The sequence below is a fragment of the Berghia stephanieae genome, chromosome 4 (genome assembly GCF_034508935.2).
Source record: "Berghia stephanieae isolate SIO BIC M18660-M18661 chromosome 4, UCSD_Bste_1.3, whole genome shotgun sequence".
Taxonomy (NCBI): domain Eukaryota; kingdom Metazoa; phylum Mollusca; class Gastropoda; order Nudibranchia; family Aeolidiidae; genus Berghia; species Berghia stephanieae.
The window spans coordinates 24,487,493-24,494,992 of record NC_088363.1 but is presented as its reverse complement, the minus strand read 5'-3'; the positions used below and the strand labels follow the sequence as shown (position 1 = coordinate 24,494,992).

Here is a 7,500-nt window from a genome sequence, read left to right as displayed (position 1 = left end):
GTGGATGAGGTGATAAAGAGGGGTCGATGGTGACTTTTCGCCAGATCTAACAAACTCAGCTACCCATTCATTGCTGAGTAGACAGGGATTCAGAAAAAAATCGACTGCACCCGGGATCGATCTCTGGCCCTTTGCGTATAAAGAGAGTGCTCTATCAACTGAGCTATCGGGGTCCCAAATATTCTATTGGACTTTTTTAAAATTCAGACGTTATAACTGGGTTTTTTGGAAGGAAGAAACTAATGAAACTCATATTATTTGATTAGTAAAAACACCAAACGAAATTTTAATATTATTGTATTATTTTAAATGACAACACTGCGATAGAAAGGAGTGGTGACAAGAGATGGACAAAAGAAAACAAAAAATCGGATTTGCTACTTGCTAGGTTCGACACACACACACACACACACACACACAACACACACATCTTTTGTAGTCACATACATTTCAAACAATAACCCATTAGAGAAGAGGGGTCATGCCTTCACCATAGATCATTGTCATTGCGATCATTATGGTGTAGTAAATTTTGAAATTTACCCCGTATAATGGAATCGTCCAAGGCGTGCGCCTCCTGTTCCCCCCATCTCACACACGAAAGGGCGGTTTGCGGAGTGGAGGTTGGTGGTCGTCTGCCTGTATGGTCGTCTGTGTCGTTTAGTGTATGGCAAAGGGGGGTGGGTGCGATTAATTAAGTGGGATGGGTGGTGATTGGTGGAAGATAGGCAACCGAAGCAACGAATCGCTGGGGAAGTAGTAGGCTATGGCGCGAGACCGTAGGACCGTGGTCCTTGTAAGGACCGCCCCGCACTAGTTGAAAGGTGATAAGAAGTGAGGACCGCCGCCGATCTTCCCCTCTGGGACCGGTCTTCGGTTCACAGCTAAAAGACCGTCGGACCGCGGTCTAGACTGGTCTTCAGCGCGGCACTAGGACGAATACGAGTGGCGATGTCCCAGCATGCTTTCCTTATTCCTGCTGTGGTGTGATTTTTAAACGGCGGATTCTGAATCACGCAAATGTCGCGAAGAGATGATAAGTGGTTATGGAGTAGATGATAATATCGAGGTAGTGGCATACCATTTAGCAAGGAATGAATGTTTAGGAATAATGGGTGGTGAGAATTGTAAAGAGAGGAGGCCATAATGCGTCGCTTTCATCCCTTGTTACGATCTGCTATAAGTTTTGACCATCCTGCCCCCGCCCCCTCCCATTCATCCACTAAAATTTTCAAGGGAAAGATTGAGGTTGTGTCAAAAAGTTATTGCATTATGTAAAAGCAGGAGCAAAGTCATTTAACGACTCTTACTTTCACTTTGTAATTCGCGATGGAAAATATAAACGTTCTTTATAAAAAAACAGCTTCATACACAACCAAAGTTATATTATTATTAGTGGTTTAGCAGAGCTCATTGTTTCAAATCATGTCATTGCACTGCGTCCACTATACCCAGTATTCGACCCGACTTGATTCACTGTAACAAGCAACCACCCCTTTTCTGTTTTGGGTTTTCGGCTTTCAGTCTCGGGATCAGGGATCATTTTCAAGAGAATTTAATTGAGAATTCTTTTTTTTTACTAAATTAATCTTTTCCCAGTTCTTAAAAATGAATTTTAATTCTTTTTTTTTTTTTTTTTTTTTTTGGGGGGGGGGGGGGTCTTTTCGTGTCATATTCGATGACACCGTCTCATTCAGTAAATGTTCCAACAAATCAATCAATCAAAATAAATAAATAAATAAAAAGTGGAAAATTACTCTGCGAAAACTTTTCAATATTTTGAGGTTTAATTAAAGGAGGACGAGTAGAGATGTTGAGACATTCAACGTGAATTTTGAGATTGACCTTTTTATTAGATTTATATAGCGCAATATCCACTAAATGTGCTAAAAGCGCTTTACAAGGGGCCCCTTGTCAACAGCAACATTTAACATGTAGGACGGGACATGCCGCCTGTTAGGCGATATTACAATTTTTCGGACAAAGACAATGGCCAGGTTAATGGCCAGGTACTCATTTTACACCTGAGTACGGTGAGAGAAAGTGAGTAAAGAGCCTTTTCCAAGGACACAACTATGCGCCGAGCGCGAGGCTCGAACCCAGGACCTTCCAATCCGAAAGCGAGTGTCATACCACAAGACCACATAGCCGCGCAAATCGCATGTTATAATTGAATCGAAACGTTGTAAGTTGGAACCACGACCTCAAGGCTTTAGAACAGCCGAGTTGACCTTAAATTCACTTTCTTCTTAAACACATCTTTAAAAATAGCGTTCGATTAACCAATCTAGTAGAAAATAAAATTTAAAAAACAAACGAAACAAAACAAGGTTTCCACTTGCATTGAAACAAAATGAATGAGAATATCTGATGAAAACCAACGACTTGAATTGACCATACCTTCATAAACACAGGACAGACAGTGACAGAGGTGGACAATGAACAAGATAATAACAATTCACGAGGTCAACCTAGACCCATGCCATCCCCCCCCCCCCCTCCACACACACACACACACACTTTCAAACAGACATCTCAATGGTAAACAGGTTCACACTGTAGGCTAGCAAGCATTCCCACAGCAATCAGGGTTGTCAGATAGTTCTTGAAAAAGAAAATAAAAAGCCAAATGATCCGCAGCAAACTTAACATTTATTTGGTGTGGGGAAAGAATTCACTAAATTCACATGCGCGGCATTAATAACAAATCTGTTAAAATGACATTACATCAAAATAAAACAGTATTTATTTCTACTGTCATGAGTAGGCGTCGTGTATTTGGAACTTTGCAAAATGCTTTACTCCTATGTACGGTTAACCTGGTAAATTATATTATTATACCAAACTGGCATTCCTGACAGCAGTGATAGCTGTCATCATTAGAGAATTATTACAGAAGTCTATAGATAGAATGCGCTTGGCCAAGGAGTTCACAACATTGCCATCCGGAAGTATAAAGGAGCAACACACAAACTCTGTGTAACCATGAACGTTTATAGATAGAATGCGCTTGGCCAAGGAGTTCACAACATTGCCATCCGGAAGTATAACGGACCAACACACAAACTCTGTGTAACCATGAACTTTTATAGTCTGGTTAATACAGTTTAGTGAGAACAGCTCACAAACGCGGATGGCAAAAACAATAACAAAGGCCTGAGTGACGTCATCTGCATACTATCTACAGTCAGGTTAATACAGTTTAGTGAGAACAACTCACAAACGCGGATGGCAAAAACAATAACAAAGGCCTGAGTGACGTCATCTGCATACTATCTATAGAATAGTCTTCAACAGTCGTACTGTCACTTCCTTCCTAATGACGTATGGTAACTTAGTAACACTGGCTCTAAACTATCGGAACAATGGCTGACGCCGTATGAAATATTTCCCCGGCGAGCTTAAACGCGTATCCAGAGGTAAAAAACCCCATCAATTTGATCATGTATTGACTTTTACACATTCTGATCACAAGGCATATGAAAAGGGAATGAAAAGTTCTATCCAGCATGAAGAATAAAAAGTAATGATTTTCTTTGTTTAGAACCAAGATGGCCGCCGTTGCCGGGCACGTGACATCAGACTATTGAATCCAATTGCATTCCCTTTCTTTAGCCTTCGGGTTGGCCATGGACCATCATCGCCATAACACTGTCATTCTCTGGTAAAAAACACATTAAATTTTTTGTAGCCAGAAAACTTGTCTTTCAAATATCGATCGATTAAAATATTTCTCATCTTGTCAAAAAAAGCTTCGAATGTCCCGGGTTTGAGAGTTGTTGACAAGATCAATGTCACTTTTACCGATCGATATTTAAAACTAGAGTTTTCGAGCCATATTTTTTTTTTCTTTTCTCTTCTGTTTATGTTTTGTTTTTCATAGTACGACAGAACAGGTTAAGACCAGAATGCTTAACACTCTATGGTATGGGGGAGCAACCAGAGAATGATTTAATTCAAATTTGGACAAACGTATGTTTATATTGTTATTCAAGACCTCACCCCCACCTATTCACACATTCTCTTAATTCCCCTCTCTTTAGGGCGCATCGTGTCTACTCCTTATCCTTTATATAATTTATATTCCCTTACTTTAAAAAATGGAAATTCCAAATCCCCAATTGAGGCATGTCTAACGAGTGCGGAAAACCACACATTTTGAGGACATTATCCAAGATTCTTTATTTTATTTATACCAAGAGAAACCTGTAAAGTCTTGAAAAGGCGAAGGCATTGAGGGTATTGATATCGTCAACCACACAAGCAGTACTATGGCAATATTCCACGATTACCATTATCCTTCAATTCTGCCCGCTACGAAAAAAAAAAAAAAAAAAAAAAGAAGCCTGTGCCAAGAATGCCATTAAACGGTTCGTAAATAGTCGCGCTTTTAATAAAACACATAACAGTGTTATTGGCGGTTTACGTTCCCTCATAAAGAACCGAGGAGGTCACGTGGACTACTGCTGTCAGGTTGACCTGTCCTTTCAAATTAAGATTTGTCTCAAGACTTTGAAACGTGACTTTTTCTTTTGGAATGGGCAGAATAAAATTTATCTTGGTTTAAGTCTGTGAGCATACATTTTTAAATCGCGGAAAATTTACTAAAACAAAATCAAAGACAACCATGCTGCACTACTGAACAATTAAACGTGGAAGTGGAAGAGAAAGAGAGAAAAAAAAAAGAAAGAAAGAAAGAAAGAGAGATAGAGAGAGAGAGAGAGAGAGAGAGAGAGAGAGAGAGAGAGAGAGAGAGAGAGAGAGAGAGAGAGAGAGAGAGAGAGAGAGAGAGAGAGAGAGAGAGAGAGAGAGAGACGGGTAATAATGGACCAAAGACAGATACAATGAGAATAGCTACAAACTATAAAGAGACGCAGATGGAGATGACTATGACATGTTATAGATACCAGAATGGAGGCAACTGCTTTATCAAGAACTGCGATCCGCTAGACGGCTAATGGCAAAAGACGAAGAGGCAGACCCAAAGAAACGTGGATATAGAGCTTAAAGAGGTTGGCCTAACTTAGAATAACATAGGTCTTCATGCAGCCGACAGACAATCATCGAAGTCATTGGTAGATGCCTTATGTGCCCCATCGGTGAGGATTAGGTAAGTAAGTAAGTAAGTAAGTAAGTAAGTAAGTAAGTAAGTAAGTAAGTAATAATAGCCAGGGACGTCCATATCTAACATTTTGATACAATGAGGACACGCTTCTTATAAACAACTATCTTACTGTATTCACCCTCCGAAAAAAAAAGAAAGAAAAGAAACAATTCGAAGTTCATTAAACAACGCGTATAACTTTTAAAATTCTGCAATTGCATGCCCCAAAGTATCCTATTTATTCATCAATAGTAAATGTTGACCATTGGAGACGAAATAAATGACAAAAAGCGGTGTTTGATGGACAAAAAGTAGGACCTGGTTTCAATCAAGTCTGGCACCTTATATGATTTGGCCTTGTCGTCTATTGAATTTTCAGGAACATTCAATTATGTCATGACCCTGTCAAAATCAAGACTAGGTCGATTCAATCTCAAAACAAATCATTACAATAATGTAGAATTGATTTTATTCCTCCCCTAATGGGATTTTATCGGAGGGTCGTGAGAATTTTACCGATCACTGCTCCTATAAACATGAATGGATAAGCATAATTTGAAACGCTACCCTTGTAAATAATGCATTTGCGTCAAAGTCGATTTAAAAACCAATAGAAGTCAATCGATAACCTTGTCAAGATAATGATCAATGGCCCTCTAAAATATCTCTATGAATTGTTCAGATCCAAATAAAACCAAAGCCAGACGCGAAACACCTGCTGTAAGCACTGACGGATACTGTTAGAGTGCACGATAAAAAAAGGAACTAACAGGCGACTTGTCTGTATGAAATGTAAAGTTGACGCAATGAAGTTTGCTGTGGGAATAAATGAAGTATTGGTAAAGCGCTGAGAGCATGGTGAATCCGTGGAATGCCGCGCATCAATGTCAGCGTTACTATTTCTATTAATATCAACTCAAACGCAATTTATACTACGTTAAAAGCAGTACACAGTCAATCCGCCCCGATCCTAAAACTCAAAACTTTTGAATCCCATATATATATATATATATATATATATATATATATATATATATATATATATATATATATATATATATTATATATATATATATATATATATATATATATATATATATATATATATATATATATATATATATATATATATATATATATATATATATATATTATATATATATATATATATATATATTCATCGTGTCAATCCGGTAGTATGTCGGAATGAACTGGATGAATTAAATCGAGTTTGAAGTCAAAATAATAAGAGATAGGAACATCAAGTTTCTTGGAGTATAAGACAAAACCCACTGTACCCCCTATTAATTTAGGCTTCAATTTCAGCTACGGTTTACCCCCGACATACAATCGTTCTGAGACGATTGGTCAGATATGAAATATTTAAGGAAACAGTAGCCCAATTCTTTCTCATCAGCTTTCCATTATTTGAACGTTGATAATAAGCAACCCACACATCGAAAGGTTGACATAATAAATGGAACGTTGATTAATTTCTTTGTTGCGGGCGAAGATGGACAAAACCAGTCGTCTGGACAAAACTGTGTATACGCCTTTTCTCCCCTCTAATCTTACAAGTGGCAGACTAAGAAAATCCCTTATTCTCCGTTTCCAGTGGACCGCCCAAAATCGGGTTTAACTTAATGTTAATAATAATAAAGGTTTGCGTCAGTCGTAGCTCGTAGAAGATGGGTCAAAACAACAAATTCCACAATGGATGGATTTCATATGACAATTTTTTCTGAATGAATGCCGGGAGGAAAACAATTCTTTTATCAAATCCTTTTTTTAAAAAATAATAAGAGCTAAACAGCATTAACAAAAGTACGCCTCCCTTTTATACACAGTCTAACACACTCTCTCAAAACTAACAACACAAACATTAGCACACACACACACACACACACACACACACACACACACGAGCACATACAATCATAAACACCAAGAAAAGAAAATGATTAAAAAATAACAAGACATTGGGGTCATAAATGGGCAATAATGAACACATTAATACAGCATGGTCGAATATATGAATAGAGCATTCTAATAATTCTATCCACGTTAAATTGCCAGCTTATCCCAACGTCCAAGCAATAATAATAAAGTACCTATGGAATGGTGAAATAAATGACATTAAGTATAAGATATGAAGGCCACGACTTTACAAAGTCAAGAACTAGTCACATGCTTGGAGAAAATAACTCGCTTTATACAGCGCTGAACAAAAATGCAAGTGATGATGATGATGACGAGGAAGAGGATGAGGATGAGGATGAAAAGGAAGACGTCGAACATTTAAGGCGTGATGTGATGAAGAATAGTTAATACGTGTAATGCAATTTATTCATCATTGTGTTGCTTCGTTGCCGGGGATAAAAATTCTCCCATACTAG

At 38.1% G+C, this 7,500-nt stretch overlaps 1 protein-coding gene across 2 annotated transcripts in view; it reads right to left on the bottom strand.

Moving 5' to 3' along the window:
• Nucleotides 1-7,500, bottom strand: part of LOC144970281 (uncharacterized) — a 52,774-nt gene that overhangs the window by 36,754 nt on the left and 8,520 nt on the right. The window lies entirely within an intron of this gene.